This window comes from Balaenoptera acutorostrata, chromosome 9 (genome assembly GCF_949987535.1).
Source record: "Balaenoptera acutorostrata chromosome 9, mBalAcu1.1, whole genome shotgun sequence".
NCBI classification, from domain to species: domain Eukaryota; kingdom Metazoa; phylum Chordata; class Mammalia; order Artiodactyla; family Balaenopteridae; genus Balaenoptera; species Balaenoptera acutorostrata.
Genome location: NC_080072.1, coordinates 74,769,651 through 74,784,947, shown reverse-complemented (window position 1 = coordinate 74,784,947; position 15,297 = coordinate 74,769,651). Strand labels below are relative to the sequence as shown.

The following is a 15,297-nucleotide window of genomic DNA, read 5'->3' as shown; positions in this document are numbered from 1 at the left end:
CAGCGACCATCCCACTTTCTTTTATGACCAAGGATCAGGTAAAATCCAAAGATTAGCACCTTCTTGGTATGGAAACTTATAGCAGAGTATATGAATGAATGTCATTACCTGGGAGAAAACCATGAACCCAGCTGCCAAAAAAATGATTAAGGTAAAGAAAATTTATGAGAAAAATATTCAGATGATGTTTGAAAGGCCAAGAAAAAGTTGCAGCATCGGGGTATAGAAGGACTGTGGTACAATAGAATGATCATCTTTAGCATTAAGTGATAGGTATTTATTTTAAAGGAACTGAATTTTCCTTTCTTTCATATGATCTAGATAGCTACATTAACGTTACGTCTAAACCTTACGTCTAACAGTGTTATTTTGGGGAATTCCCTGGTCCAGTGATTAGGACTGTAGCTTTCATTGTGGCGGCCCGGGTTTGACCCCTGGTCGGGGAACTAAGGTCCCACAGGCCATGTGGTGTGGCCAAAATAATAATGATAATAATAACAACAGTGTTATTTTGTTTCTAAAGAACTCAAAATACTTTAAGCTTAATAAACTCTCAAAATATCATTGATTTAACTACCTTTCTAAAATGGAATACTAATGCTTGCCCAATATCTTAAAAAAAGCAACTTTTAAAAATGATGCTAGAATCTCAGGGTGTCAGTACAGCTGTGTCTACAAGGAGAAAACTAAAGTCAAGACCTGGCAAGGACTAGATAAATATGATGAACTTCAACTAAAAATCTATCAGGTAAATTAAGTCCTTGGATAAGATAATTAAGCTGGGTCCTACTAATACCAAAACAACTGGTTAAATCAGTTAGTTTAGTTAAATAACTTTTGCAAGCCAATTGTTTGGCAATACATAGGCCAAAAAAAAAAAATAGTTGACTGATTTTAAGTTTCCATGATATTCAATGTTGTGGCATTTCACATACTTGGCCCAAGTTCTGTTAAGTTTATGGACAAGATAGAAATTTTTAAAATTATTTTTGTGTTTATTTTTCTTATGTGGATGGCTAGATAACAATATTTTCAAATTATAAAGGGAATCCAATTGGCTCAAATTTAGTCACAGTTTGATTTAAATATTCAGAAATGCTCAGATATAGACTAAATGAACTGTTACTTGGATCCAGCCAGCAGCTGAAGAGCTGCTGCAGTCCCAGATGTACGTCCTTTTAAAAAGTACCACATGGATCTGGAAAATGCAAAACAATGTAAACATTGGAAACTGTACAATATATCAGTCTCCCTTCCTGCATTCTCTTCTGATCAGCAGTTAGGAACATAAGCCACAAATGTTTACCCAGTTGAAAAATCACTGGACAGTTATGTTCAAATCAAGGATCTGTTTCCAGTTACAAGTCACAGAATCCAATACAATCAACCTACCCAGATTGCTGAGAAAAAAAAGGTTAAAAGTTCATATAACTCTGCACGTGCTAAATTTAAGTTCAAGGTTTTAATCATGAAAAGATTTTATAGTATCTGGAACTGACAAATAATAAGAAATATTCTTGGGCAAAGCATTTTATATGATATTTGATACTGATATTTGTCTTTCACTGAAATTTTTGATATCCATGTTACTTTCTAATAACAGTTAAATAATTGCAAATCATGTTATAAATTAAGTTTATCTGATTTTCAAGTAATTATTTACTATTTATTTAACAACAAATATATACAATATATATACAATATATATATACAAATATATCTTTGTTATGTCAGGCTTATGTGTGCTGGTGGGAATGCACAGATGAATAAAACAGTCCATTTTCTTAAAATAATAATAGTGTAGTAAGAGAAAAGATACATGTAAATAAATAATTTATATATTCTATAAAATAAACACAAAATACATGTGGGACTTAAGCAACACCAGTCACCAATGTTGAACAGGTACCAAAATAGACCTACCTTTTTCTGAATTCTCTATTCAAACGAATTAATATGAAGAGTCAGCTTGTGAACCCAAAGTTGTACTAGAAATCCTTGTAGTTGAAAAAATGTCCTAAAAAGTGGTTGACATCTAAAAATAATTTAGACTCTCTACTCCACCTTGTAATTCCAAACAACAGAAACAGAGAAGCTAAAATACTGTTTATGTGTATTAGACATCCCTTATGTTGTTACTGAACATAATTAATAGAAATTTTAGGTACATCTTTCTAGATTCATAGCCATTAAGTAACAGCAGATCTGGTAATAGTCGTACAGCTGATTTGACTAATGTAGACAGACAAGATAATCAGACCAAAGAAAGTTGACCTTCCTCATTCTTCCATAGTAGACTTTTCATTTAAGGTTATCATTTTTCTAAAACATTATTTTGGTACTCTGCAGATCAGAATGTGTTTGTATAGTTTGCATAAATAAGATTTGGTAAATAACCTGATTTTCTGGGAATTGATCCAAGTGAAACCTCTAATCTTTTGAAGTTCATCCCATACTGATTATTAGGGAGAACTCAGCTTTTTTGAAGTCCCACTGAAGTATTTAGTGGCTTGTTTTGCTAATCCAAGGGAGACTTCAGGACTACATTTAACAGAGAACAGATGGCTCCTTTTTAAATGTCTTTTGTGGTCATTATAATAATACATTCAAAAATAGCTTATCATGTCACATTAGAGTAAATGGACACATTTGAGGACCTTGACCATAGTCACTATACTGTATCAGTGGATTTAAATTTCTATGTCTGTTAGATAACCTGCAATAACCAAGATATTCTCTCTGTTCTCATAAGAGGAGATAATGTCGGAATTTGTAGGCTACTGTGTAGGTCAGTACATTTTGTATATTTTAGTGCAGAATGGATATTCAAAGCACAAAAATTACCTCTAGCAAAATATTTTGTAGATATATTTTGCAGAATCAGGGAAAAACACGGACCCTTCTACAGACCCTTCTACACATAATATCTGATTCAGATATTATTAGCAATATTTTGTAGATATATTTTGCAGAATCAGGGAAAAACACGGACCCTTCTACAGACCCTTCTACACATAATATCTGATTCAGATATTATTAGCAACGCTATATAGTTCTATATTGTGCCTTCCACACGGAAGTATATGAACAGGTCCAGAATTCGGTTTAATACATTTTTCAACATTTCCATCCCCCAGCTCGATTCAATCAGTTCAGAAGAAGATAACCAGTTTGATTCCCCACTCCCCACCCGGATCAATCTAGTATTTGTTCATTATATGCAAAACCACTGCATGTCATATCATTAGGTTGCATTTGAGACTCAATGGAAAAAATAAATCAAATTATTTCATCATGGTCATATCTATGGTCACCTTGAGTCTATATAAATGGAATTTCAACTATTCTAGCACTAGAATGGAACTTAGAGATTTTAACCTAACTTCCTTATCTTAAAGTTGGAGAAAGTAAAGTCTAGAGAGCTTAGAAGAGAAGACTATGAAATTATCAAGGTTCACAGGTCACAGGAAACAGATTGTTATAAGAATCAATGAAAGAATGTCGTAGTGTGTAAGTATTGGGTGGACCAAAATGTTCATTCGTTTTTTTCCGTAAGATGGCTCTGGTAGCACTTAGCTGTCTTTAACTTCATTCGAAACAATTTTGTTAGATTGTATGTGACAGCTGCCATATCAGCGTGCATTTTAAAAAACTTATCAAAATTGGTGAATTTTTGTGTAGCCATTTTAATATTGAAGATGGAAGAAAAAAAGCAACATTTTCGGCATATTATGCTTTATTATTTCAAGAAAGGTGAAAACGCAACTGAAATGCACAAGAAGATTTGTGCAGTGTGTGGAGAAGGTGCTGTGACTGATCGAACGTGTCAAAAGTGGTTTGCAAAGTTTTGTGCTGGAGATTTCTCACTGGACGATGCTCCACAGTCGGATAGACCAGTTGAAGTTGATAGTAATGAAATGGAAATAATAATTGAGAACAATCAATGTTATACCATGCAGGAGATAGCTGACATACTCAAAATATCCAAATCAAGCATCGAAAATCATTTGCACCAGCTTGGTTATGTTCATCCCTTTGATGTTTGGGTTCCACATAAGTTAAGTGAGAAAACCTTCTTGACCGTATTTCCGCATGCAATTCTCTACTTAAATGTAATGAAAGTATTCCGTTTTTAAAACAAATTGTGACGAGCAATGAAACGTTGATACTGTACGATAATGTGGGACGGAAGAGATCATGGGGCAAGTGAAATGAACCACCACCAACCACACCAAAGGCCGGTCTTCATCCAAAGAAGGTGATGTTGTGTGTATGGTGGGATCGGAAGGGAGTCCTCTATTATGAGCAACTTCCGGAAAACCAAACCATTAATTCCAACAAGTACTGCTCCCAATTAGACCAACTGAAAGCAGCACTCGACGAAAAGCATCCAGAATTAGTCAATAGAAAACACATAATTTTCCATCAGGATAACGCAAGACTGCATGTTTCTTCGGTGACCAGGCAAAAAATGTCACAACTTGGCTTGGAAGTTCTGATTCATCTGCCATATTCACCAGACACTGCACCTTCGGATTTCCATTTATTTTGGTCTTTATAAAATTCTCGTAATGGAAAAAATTTCAATTCCCTGGAAGACTGTAAAAGGCACCTGGAACAGTTCTTTGCTCAAAAGATAAAAAGTTTTTGGAAGATGGAATTATGAAGTTGCCTGAAAAATGGCAGAAGGTAGGGGAACAAAAGGGTGAATACATTGTTCGATAACATTCTTGGTGAAAATGAAAAAGGTGTCTTTTATTTTTACTCAAAAAACCAAAGGCACTTTTTAGCCCACCCAATAAGAAGAAGTCAAAATTGTAAAAGAAAATAATAATGTAAAATAGGTGCTAACTTTTCTTGTATACCTGCTCTGAGCCAGAAACTGTGCAACATATTTTACCTACATGATCTTATTTAAGCCAACACAGCAATCGTATGATGAAGGCATTGTTATTTACCCCTTAATAGTTAAGAAACTGAGACATAGAGACTTTTATAACTTGCCCAAGAACAATTAGTAAATTATGGAGGGAATATTTAAACCCAGGCAGTTTGACTACAGAGGCAGCATTTTTCATCATTATAGTATTTTGTCATGAGATATCACATGAGATGTGTGAGAATTTTCTTAGGTTTCTCACTTCTCCATCTTAAAGAGAAAAAAGCTAAAAGTAGTCTATAAAATTTTGATTAACATGAAATTCCAGAGTCAAAATTCCATATTGACTTTTGTTTTGTTTGCAAAGGAAAAATCTTATAGTTCTTTCAAGGTATTAGAAGCCATCTTTGGAAATCGATTCTTAAAAGTTCCAGATTTGTTTCATGTATAATTTGAACATCATTTTGATTTAAGAACCAACCCTTTAAAAAGGATTTTCTTCCTTTTGAACTGTGGTGTCGTTTATCCCTTCTTTATTCTTCATTACTACTTGCTACTGGATCACCTTCATGTTTAATTAGAACAGAAAATGCTGATAACTTACCCCATCCAAAACCATAGTACCTTCCAAACATTTCTAGAGGACTAGCACAAGTGTAGTGTATAAAACTGGTTCCTAACGTATGTCCATTTGAAATAAATGTTTTTGTAAAGATGAGTTATAAGCTTAATATAGTTATGCATTATACCAAAGAAAGAAGAGGGGATTAATATCAACACAATATATAGAGTAAACTCAACAAAGGATAAAATTACGCTTAAACACAAGTTCCTAATTTTCTTTTAGTTGGTGGAGGCAGTGGTGATAATAGTTAGCTATCGCTAAGTTTGAGGCACTGAGCACATCTTTGGATGATTATTGCTTGTTGGTTTATTGCTGGTATTATTACAAACACCACACTCTCCTCACTATCTGACAATCAGAAATTGTATATTATTTAGCCCTATGCCTTGTGTGTGTGTTTATATTTACGTTCAGTAAACATCAAACTGACTTAAGAGGAAATATTAATATTTTTCACGTCTATTGCATACCTGATACTAATATACTAAGCACTTCACTTACTCTATGTCATTCGTTCTTAACTACCACCCTTTGAGGTAAATATTATGACCACATACAACTCTGAAAAAAGTGGAGCTGGGATTTGAACCTAGTTTTGTCTGATCCCAGAATGACTATTTTCACTATTGCTGCCTATCCATTCAAATTGCTTTCATAATAGAACAGAGAGATATTTTTAAATAATTTGACTTTTACCTTATTTTATTATGCCTTCAAAGTATTTTGCATTTTAAAGGCATATGTGTAAAAAAAAGCCAAATTTCTTAACCTATAACCTCATCTTTAAAGTGGGAATCATAGTTAGAATTATTGTGAAGATTAAAGTAATAAATGTCAAGCCTTCAACACATGGCCTGGCACATAGCTTTTAAAAAATGGTAACTGGGGCTTCCCTGGTGGCGCAGTGGTTGAGAATCTGCCTGCCAATGCCCGGGACACGGGTTCGAGCCCTGGTCTGGGAAGATCCCACATGCCACGGAGCAGCTGGGCCCGTGAGCCACAACTACTGAGCCTGCGCGTCTGGAGCCTGTGCTCCGCAACAAGAGAGGCCGCGATAGTGAGAGGCCCGCGCACCGCGATGAAGAGTGGCGCCCGCTCGCCGCAACTAGAGAAAGCCCTCGCACAGAAACGAAGACCCAACACAGCCATAAATAAAAATAAGAAAAAAGAAAATGGTAACTGTTAGTAGAAATTGTACTCCATCAGTGTGCCTTCCTGCATCCTTACAACAAAGGCACGGAGTCATTGTCATTATTATCATCACCGTCATGATCTGCACTATCACTCACCACTAGCTCTTTTCCTGCCTAACACGTCCTTTATGCCCTGGGCCCCTCTAAGCTGGCACACCCATTAAAGCAACACTGGATTTAACAACTTTGCTCAACCTTTGCCTTCTGTCCTGCACTGGCTTTCCAGTTGCCTTTGAGAAGAGCTAGCATTTTCATCCCATGTGCCTTACAGCAAGTTCTGTCCCCATTTTCTAGTTTGCACTGCTTCATTTATTCATGTATTTATTTATACAAAAAAAAAAAAAACATTTATGGGAAGTCCACTGTACCCTGCGAATTTCATGATGAACATCCCAGCCCTCCAAGCATTTATAATGGGAGATAGATATAAGCAAACAAGCAATTGTGATACAGAGTGACAAATGCTACCTAATGGATCCATACCAGCTTTTAGGGAAGCACAGAAGAGGACACTCAACAGCCTTGGGAGGTCAGAGAAGACTCCCTGAAAAAAGGACATCTGAGCTGAGCCTAGAATGAGTGGGTGTTTACTTGGTAGGGAGGGGCAGGGCAAGAGTGTTCCAGGCAGAGAGGATGTGAACACATCAAAACTGTGGAGAGGAGAAAGAGCTCTGTGAGACTGGAGAATTGCGAGTGTTTTAATATCACTATAGTATAAAGTGAAGAAAGGACGTGTTGAGAGATGAAACGGGAGGGAAGATGCAGAAGCCAGATATAGAGGGACTTCTTATTTCTATACCATTTTTGGGAGTTTGAACTTGATTCCAAAGGCAATGAGGAGGCGTGAATGGTTTTAACCTGGATGTGCAGTGTAGAGGACGTACTCAAGGGGAAAAGCATTTCATTTCTTTCATAAACACTAACCTTTGAGGGATGGGAGGTGGAGTTCTCAACCTGAGGTCTGTTGATGGTCTGTGAATGTTTAGAAGATTTGTAAGCTCCCTGAAATTGTAAACAAACTTGTTAGTTGTATGTGTACTTGAGGGGAGGGGAGAAGAGACAGAATCCATAGCTTTGTGAAATCCTCAAAAGGCACTGTTATCCAACGAAAAGTTTGAAACCACTGCTCTAGGGGCAGAAAGCAAAAAGCTAACTTACAGAGCAGAAATTTCAGGTCTGCCACAAAGAACCCTTCTAAAGCTGAAAAGTTTCTCTTTTAAGAAAAATTTCTCATTCCTTCCCCTGAGTTACTAAACTCTTCCCACTCCACCCTGACCCACTGACGTTTTGTTCCTGGCCACTCTCCCACCTAAATGCTGCTTCCTCGCTCATGGAACTGTTCTTCTGTGCCAACCCATAACAAGTGTCCACCCCAGAGGCTAAGAATAGACACAGTGTCCTGGTGACTTGAAAATTAGGTAACCTCTGAAGGATGAACTCTACAGTGACCACAAACTCATTCTAATCATTTGAACCAAACAGATTATAAACATATGATCAGGGTTTCCCTGCAGGGTGAAGGAGAATGTTCTGAACAAGCGAAGAAAAACGCCCTTTTAAATAGATGAGAAAAGCAGCTACTGTTCAGAGTTGCAAAGCATAAAGAAAATACTAATCTAAATACATCCTTCTGTGTTTTCATATTCTACGTTTCAACATCTCCCCTACCCCCCTCACCCCCGCAAGCCAGTTCTATCAGACAAGCTATAGTTCTCTCAAGCAAATAGACTTTATTCCATTCATTTCTCCTTAACGTATTTTCCTGGATTTGGATATCGTTCTTCATCTTTTCGTTAGGTTTTGTGACTTTGTACAAGTCAATTCCTTAACCTTTCTGGGCAGTGTCTTCAACTGTAAAATGCAGTTGGATAAAAGATGTGTAAGTTGCTTTTCAGTTTCTGCTGTTTGTAATGGTGGCTGGAGTGAAGGGCTATTGTGAACAGATGTCATTATAGATATTTTTTATTCTCAACTTGCCTGTTCCTTCCAAGAACTGCTGGGTACTTTTCTCTAAGGCATTTTATCAATTTAATGTAAAAGACCAAAGTACTTAGCCTGACTTGGCTAGTACAGCCAAATAGAGCAAGGGTCAGAAAAATTTTTCCATAGAGGGCTAGATAGTAAATATTTTAGGCTTGTGGGTCATCAGGTCTCTGCCACAGCTATTCAACTCTGTCGTAGTGGGGAAGCAGCCACAGACAATATATAAATGAATGTGTATGGCTATGTTCCAATAAAATTTTATTTACCAAAAAAGGTAGCAAGTTGGATTTGACTGGTCATGTCATAGTTTAACGACTCTTGAAATAAATGACTGGAAAAAAAATAGATAAATAAATAAATAAATAAAGGACTGGAAACCTGAAGACAGCAGTGTTTTATCCCTTCAGTCGTTCTGTTTAAAAGTTGTTTCCTGGATGATTTCCTGATCATTGTTTTGTTGTCACTGTTATTATTGTTGCTGTGTCAAACAATAACTTTTCATTTATTTTAGCCACTCCCAGCCACCTCACCATCCATGCTCCAAATAAATAACTTAAGCGGGCCTGCCATCTTGTAGGGAATCTGAAACAGTTAAGGCAACTTGTTTCTCAGGCATAGAGATAAATAAATGGCTTCATAAGCAGACAGTTCAGAAGATGAATAGCCTGGAGGAACAGTTGAGCAGTTAGTTCATGGAGACAGGGAAAGAAGAAAAGAGGGAAAGAGACAAGCTGGGGGGAGGGGGAGAAAGATTGAATAGCAAATCAGTTTGTGAGATCTACTGTACAGACTTGCCCAGCTGGGTACTTTATCTTGAATTTGTTTTGCAAATTGCAGATGCCTAGCTCTGGAAGCCAAGAAAAAGAAAGGGCAGTCATTCCACGCCAAAATACTCTCATGGATCCCAAGTAACTTACATTACTTCATTTTTGTGGGGAAAAAATCCATTATATATTCCCCTTCCAAAATAAGAGAAACAGAGAGCCATTTTACCCAGATGCCCAAAACAAGACAAATATTTTTTAGAGGTTTTTTTTTTTAATATTAAGAGAACAATACTTGTCTGATAACTGCTTGCTTTGTGAAACTTTCTATGTCACTGTTCAGCCCACAAAACTGCTTTAATAGTAAAACTGACTGAATTCAGTGAGTATTAATATTTCAGCATACTTCAGTGAAACCAGGGGTATTTTTGTTTGCTGCTTTAGGACATGTCTAATTGGACCCCATTTTACCTTTTGCTGAAATCAACCTACTTCACAGAACCCTCACATTCCATTAAAATGAAACAGGCAATCCTAGCATTTTTATTAGTTAACATTTTTTAAAAAGATATCTCACATATTGACCATGATTTACAGAGCCATTTTATCAAAGTCAGACCTAGGGGCCAGGCCTACACTCTGGTGTTTGTTACTGAGATTTACAAGGTTTTCTTCATACATACTCTTTCTTTAAATATTTATGCCTGAACTTTTAAAGAAGACGGTATTGGTGAATTCACTGTTAGGGCTAGAATAATGAGGTTTGTTTCTAATTTTTAATTTGGACATTTTTTTCAAAAGGACTTAAAAATGGCTTTAAGAGAAATGCAGGTGATAAGAAGGAGGACAGGTAATTTGTCCTCTAAGGAAAAGGGTTTTCCATTTTAAAGAGTTCAGGAGTTCCCTTAATTTTCTGCCAGATTTTAGAGACATGGTTTGTGATCTTGTTAAGTTAGTACTTTCTGTGCTGATCCATGGACAAGCTCTTAAGTCAACAAAGTAACACATTTGGGAAAGCATTCATTTACCATATTTTCCATACATTAAAATATGCATCCAGCTTCCTATAAATGTAAATCAACCTTACACACTGCCACTCACTTGTGAGCATGTTTTGATTTATCCAGCTAAAAGGTTTGGTCATCATATACATGATTTACCAAATGGTCTCCTAACATCCTTGAGACCGTTCTGGAAAATAAATTTCCCATCCATAGTCCAGTTGGAAAACTTGGAAGTATAGACACGCTGCAGAGTTTTCCAGCAGGCTGAGTGGTCTTTGATCCCTAAGGCCTGAAGAATGCATGATGTATAATATTGGGTTGGCCAAAAAGTTCATTTGGTTTGAAGTAAAAATAAAAGACACATTTTTCATTTTCACCAAGAATTTTATTGAACAATGTATTCACTGACCCAATGAACTTTTTGGTGAACCCAATAGATGCTCAACAAATATCTGTTGAATGAATGATTAAGAGTAGAGTGAAGATAATAATTCTAAAGATATAGCTTGATTATTGGTAGAATTTTATTAAAAAGATACAGAAATGCTTTCATTGGTCTAGCAGTCCTGTGCTGGATTAAAACAAGGATTAAGAAGCTTTAATCATATTTAAGCACTTGGCATACTACCCTAACTCAGTGGCTTAGCCAATACCATAAAAGAACTTCAAAATCTTAAATACACATCACACACATACACACACACTCACATAGATGTGGAAAACTATAAGTGCATATTAAATGTAAATGTATATTAAATCCCAGGATGATAGGATTAGAAGCCTGTTTTGTATGTTAGCATCAAATACCGTAATTTATTAGTAGAAACAGAAAAAAAAACACACAAAATGAAAGATCATTCAAGTTCATGATTTGAAAGAGACTCTAGAAATCTGAGTTTTCTAGCATATAAAAGACTACATCAGTAAAAATAGCCTAATTCATTCACAACCACACACACACACACACACACACACACACACACACACACACACACACTCTTTCATCTACGGGCTGAGGATATGCCATTTTTACCATGGCCTTCACAAGCAACTGAGGAGAAAATGAGTGCTGAGGGAGAAACAGATGATTTCTATTAAGTCAAGTTCTACATGGGCTGAGCGTAAGGCAAAGAGTGAGGCTGAATATGGAAATCAAAGCCAACGCATGGGAGCATATTTTTCTTTCAAAATATTTTATGTACTAAAGTTTGCACAACATCTTGGCAATGACAGCAAGCCTGTGTAAGGAGGTGTTTTGTGTTTCACAGCTAACATAAGGGCAAAAAAATGTAGCAGCAGCCAAATATTACTTCCATCATGAGTGGAAAGAATGTGTATGGTAGAGTACATGGTAAGGCCCATGGGCTAAAAACTACAAGGTTTGAAAATCTACAAAATTCGAAAAGAGAGCTTATCTCTTATTTTAATATCTTTTGGTATTGTAAAGGAATGAAACTAAATTTAGTACAGTCCATCTGTTTGATTAGAGAGAGAAAGACAGAGTTACATTTTCTTGGCATGCAGATCTTTTATAAATCTTAGCAGAGGGTAGTTTTCCAGATTTCACTGGAAATTATTTTGATGATGTTCACTGATTCTGCCAACAGTAAGCATTCTGTCACCTCTTTTCTTTCTCTTCATTCTTCCCCTTTGTAAATACTTTTTTGATCTTCAGAAAATAGAAAACTGCCTGTCACATAGTAGATATTCCGTAAAATTTATCAAATTTATTAATGGATGGATGGATACATGGTGACTAGACGAGCCATTGGGAGATGTGGATTTTAATCCTAAGGCACTAGTAGGTATCATACCACCTAATGGAAATGACTGTGCATTGCTTTTTAATGCAGTAACTTTGAGTGAGTGTGTCCATGGGCTTTGTGATGTGTGTATCTTAGATTCCCAGGTAAAATATAAGCCAGAGATTCTTTTTTTAATTGAAGTATAGTTGATTTACAATGTTGTGTTAGTTTCTGGAGTACAGCAGAGTGATTCAGTTATATATATAGTTTATACAAGATATTATATGAACCATTATAGTTTATTACAAGATATTGAATATAGTTCCCTGTGCTATACAGTAGGACCTTGTTGTTTATCTATTTTATGTATAGTAGTGTGTATCTGCTGATGCCAGACTCCTAATTTATCCCTTATCCCACCCCCTTTCCCCTTTGGTAACCATAAGTTCGTTTTCTATGTCTGTTTGAATCTGTTTCTGTTTTGTAAATAAGTTCATTTGTATCATTTTTTTAGATTCCACATATAAGTGATATATGATATTTTTCTTTCTCTGTCTGACTTACTTCACTCAGTATGATGATCTCTAGGGCCATCCATGTTGCTGCAAATGGCATTATTTCATTCTTTTTTATGGCTGAGTAATATTCCATTGTGTGTGTGTGTGTGTGTGTGTGTGTGTGTGTGTGTGTGTACGTGTCACATCTTCTGTATCCATTCATCTATCGATGAACACTTAGGTTGCTTCCATGTTTTGGCTTTTGTAAATACTGCTGCTATGAACATTGGGGTGCACATATCTTTTTGAATTACAGTTTTCACCTTTTCCAGATATATGCCCAGGAGTGGGATTGCTGGATCATATGGTAGCTCTACTTTTAGTTTTTTAAGGAACCTCCATACTCTTCTCCATAGTGGCTGCACCAATTTACATTCCCAACAGTGTAGAGGGTTCCCTTTTCTCCACACCCTCTCCAGCATTTATTATTTGTAGATTTTTTGATGATGGCCATTCTGACCATTGTGAGGTGATACCTCTTTTTAGTTTTGATTTGCAGTTCTCTAATAATTAGCAATGTTGAGCATCTTTTCATGTGCCTTTTGGCCATCTGTATGTCACCTTTAAAATATAAGCCAGAGATCTTAACTTCAAATGCCTACATGGGCCAAGCAAGTCATAGAAATGAGGGAAAAGGGTGGGTATAATAAAGTGAGGAATAGTGGGGACTGTGGCCAACTGGAGAGCAAAAGGGCCTACCTGTGTTTAAAAAATGATGGGAGCCAAACATACCACATGTGCAGTCAAGTACACTTACACCATAAGCTCCTTCACAAAAATAATTGTTTCTAAAATATCTCTGCCATACACAAAATAATACAAGATAAGTAAGAAAAATATTAATTGCTAAAATTTATCTAGAACCTACTAAGTGCCTAGAACTGTTCTAAATTTCATCTGGCCAGTTTTATGTCACGAATGTAATTACCTTCATTTTACACATGAGGAAATTAAGACACAATACTTAGTAAATCTATATTGGTTGCTCTATATAATAAATAATTGGATATTAAGAAATAAAAAATAGCACAGCAAAGAACAAAGTATCAGGGCCCTGAGCTGAGCCCCTAACCCAGATGAAAGAAGCACACTCCAAGGGAGAGTCCTGGTGGCTTGTAGGACATGTGGGGTGAAATCTTTCCCAAGAGCCATGATGGATTTAAAGCTGACAGATCTGACTGGGCATTGAGTGCAGATGTGTTAGGGATAGTTCCTTTCAGCTGCTCAGAGGATGTTCCTACCTCAGAGCTGACTCTAATTATTTTTCATTAACTGGTGAGAAGGACCACCCCCTCCCATTCCCCACAGCTCTGCCCTTCTCCCTAAAACACTCCCTTCCAGGTGCCTGATTGAGGGTAACCCCTTAGAAGAGTGCTCAATACACATTTGCTGCATGAACAGATGGGTTGACCCAGATTTACAGTAGGAAGCTTTTTCTCCCCAACTCTTCCTGTCTCAACTGAGAGACAATAGAGGATAGTGATTGAGAACTGGAGTTCTGGAGTCAGACAGGCCTGACTTCAAATCTTCCTCAACTACTTACAGCTAAGTGATCTCTCTGAGGCAGGTTTCTCATCTGCAAAATTAGGATGAAAATAATAGTCCTTGCTCATTGTCTCGTTGTTCTGTTAGGAGGATGAAATGATATTAATCACATAAAGTGCTAAGCCCGATGACTGGCCTGTAACAAACCTCAGTGCATGGTCATTTTAGGATTATTTTGTATCCCTTTTCCTTGTGGCAGTTGGTGAGCTCTGTAGCCCCAGGGATTACTAAAGCAAGACCACGTTTCCTGCATCCCCAGGCTTTGAACTGGTGGCTTTTTTTTTTTTTGTAGTTCAGCAGATAACTAAAGAAAGAGAAGGCAAGTCCACAAGTGGAGTACCTACTATTTACTGCTCATCAGGCATCATGGGAGTTGCTTTATCTTTTTAATCTCTTGTAACCTCACCCAGTCCAGCTGGGAATGAAAGTTGGATTTTATTGCTCCCATATAGCTACTGTTTCTCAAAGACCATTCCCTGGATCAATGAGCATTAGAATCACCTGAGTAGGTACCCTACCTGTGGCCTCAGAATTTCTGGAGCAAGGCCCGCCCGGGCATCTGCTTCCTAGATGAGTATCATCAAAGTGGGAGGATCTTTCATTTAGTACTTGTATCATTTAATCTAAAACTTGATTCTGTATTTTCTTGTATTTTACATGTAAGCATATCATGTCTTCCTTAATTAGATGATAAATTCTCCAAAATGAGGACTATGCTTTGGAGTTTTCTTGTAACCCCAACAGTGCACAGCTCAATCCTAAACACACCATTGGGAATTAGTGACAACACCTGGCTGGGTTTAGCTTTCTGCCCTGCAGGGTGCTGACCTGTCAATGCCTAAACATTGGTAGAGACCTCAAGTTAGAATGGCAATTCACCAATACCCAGTATTATTTAATACACAATTGTGAGTCTTTGACCAATACTTCCCTATTGTCAGTTGGTGTTCTTTTACTGATTAATGCACTGAGATTCCCGACTTACTGACCAGGGAGGAAAAT

The 15,297-nt window shown here is 36.8% G+C and overlaps 1 protein-coding gene across 3 annotated transcripts in view; it reads left to right on the top strand.

The window, feature by feature from the left end:
• The window catches only part of MAML2 (mastermind like transcriptional coactivator 2), a 371,615-nt gene that overhangs the window by 338,426 nt on the left and 17,892 nt on the right, over positions 1-15,297 (top strand). The window lies entirely within an intron of this gene.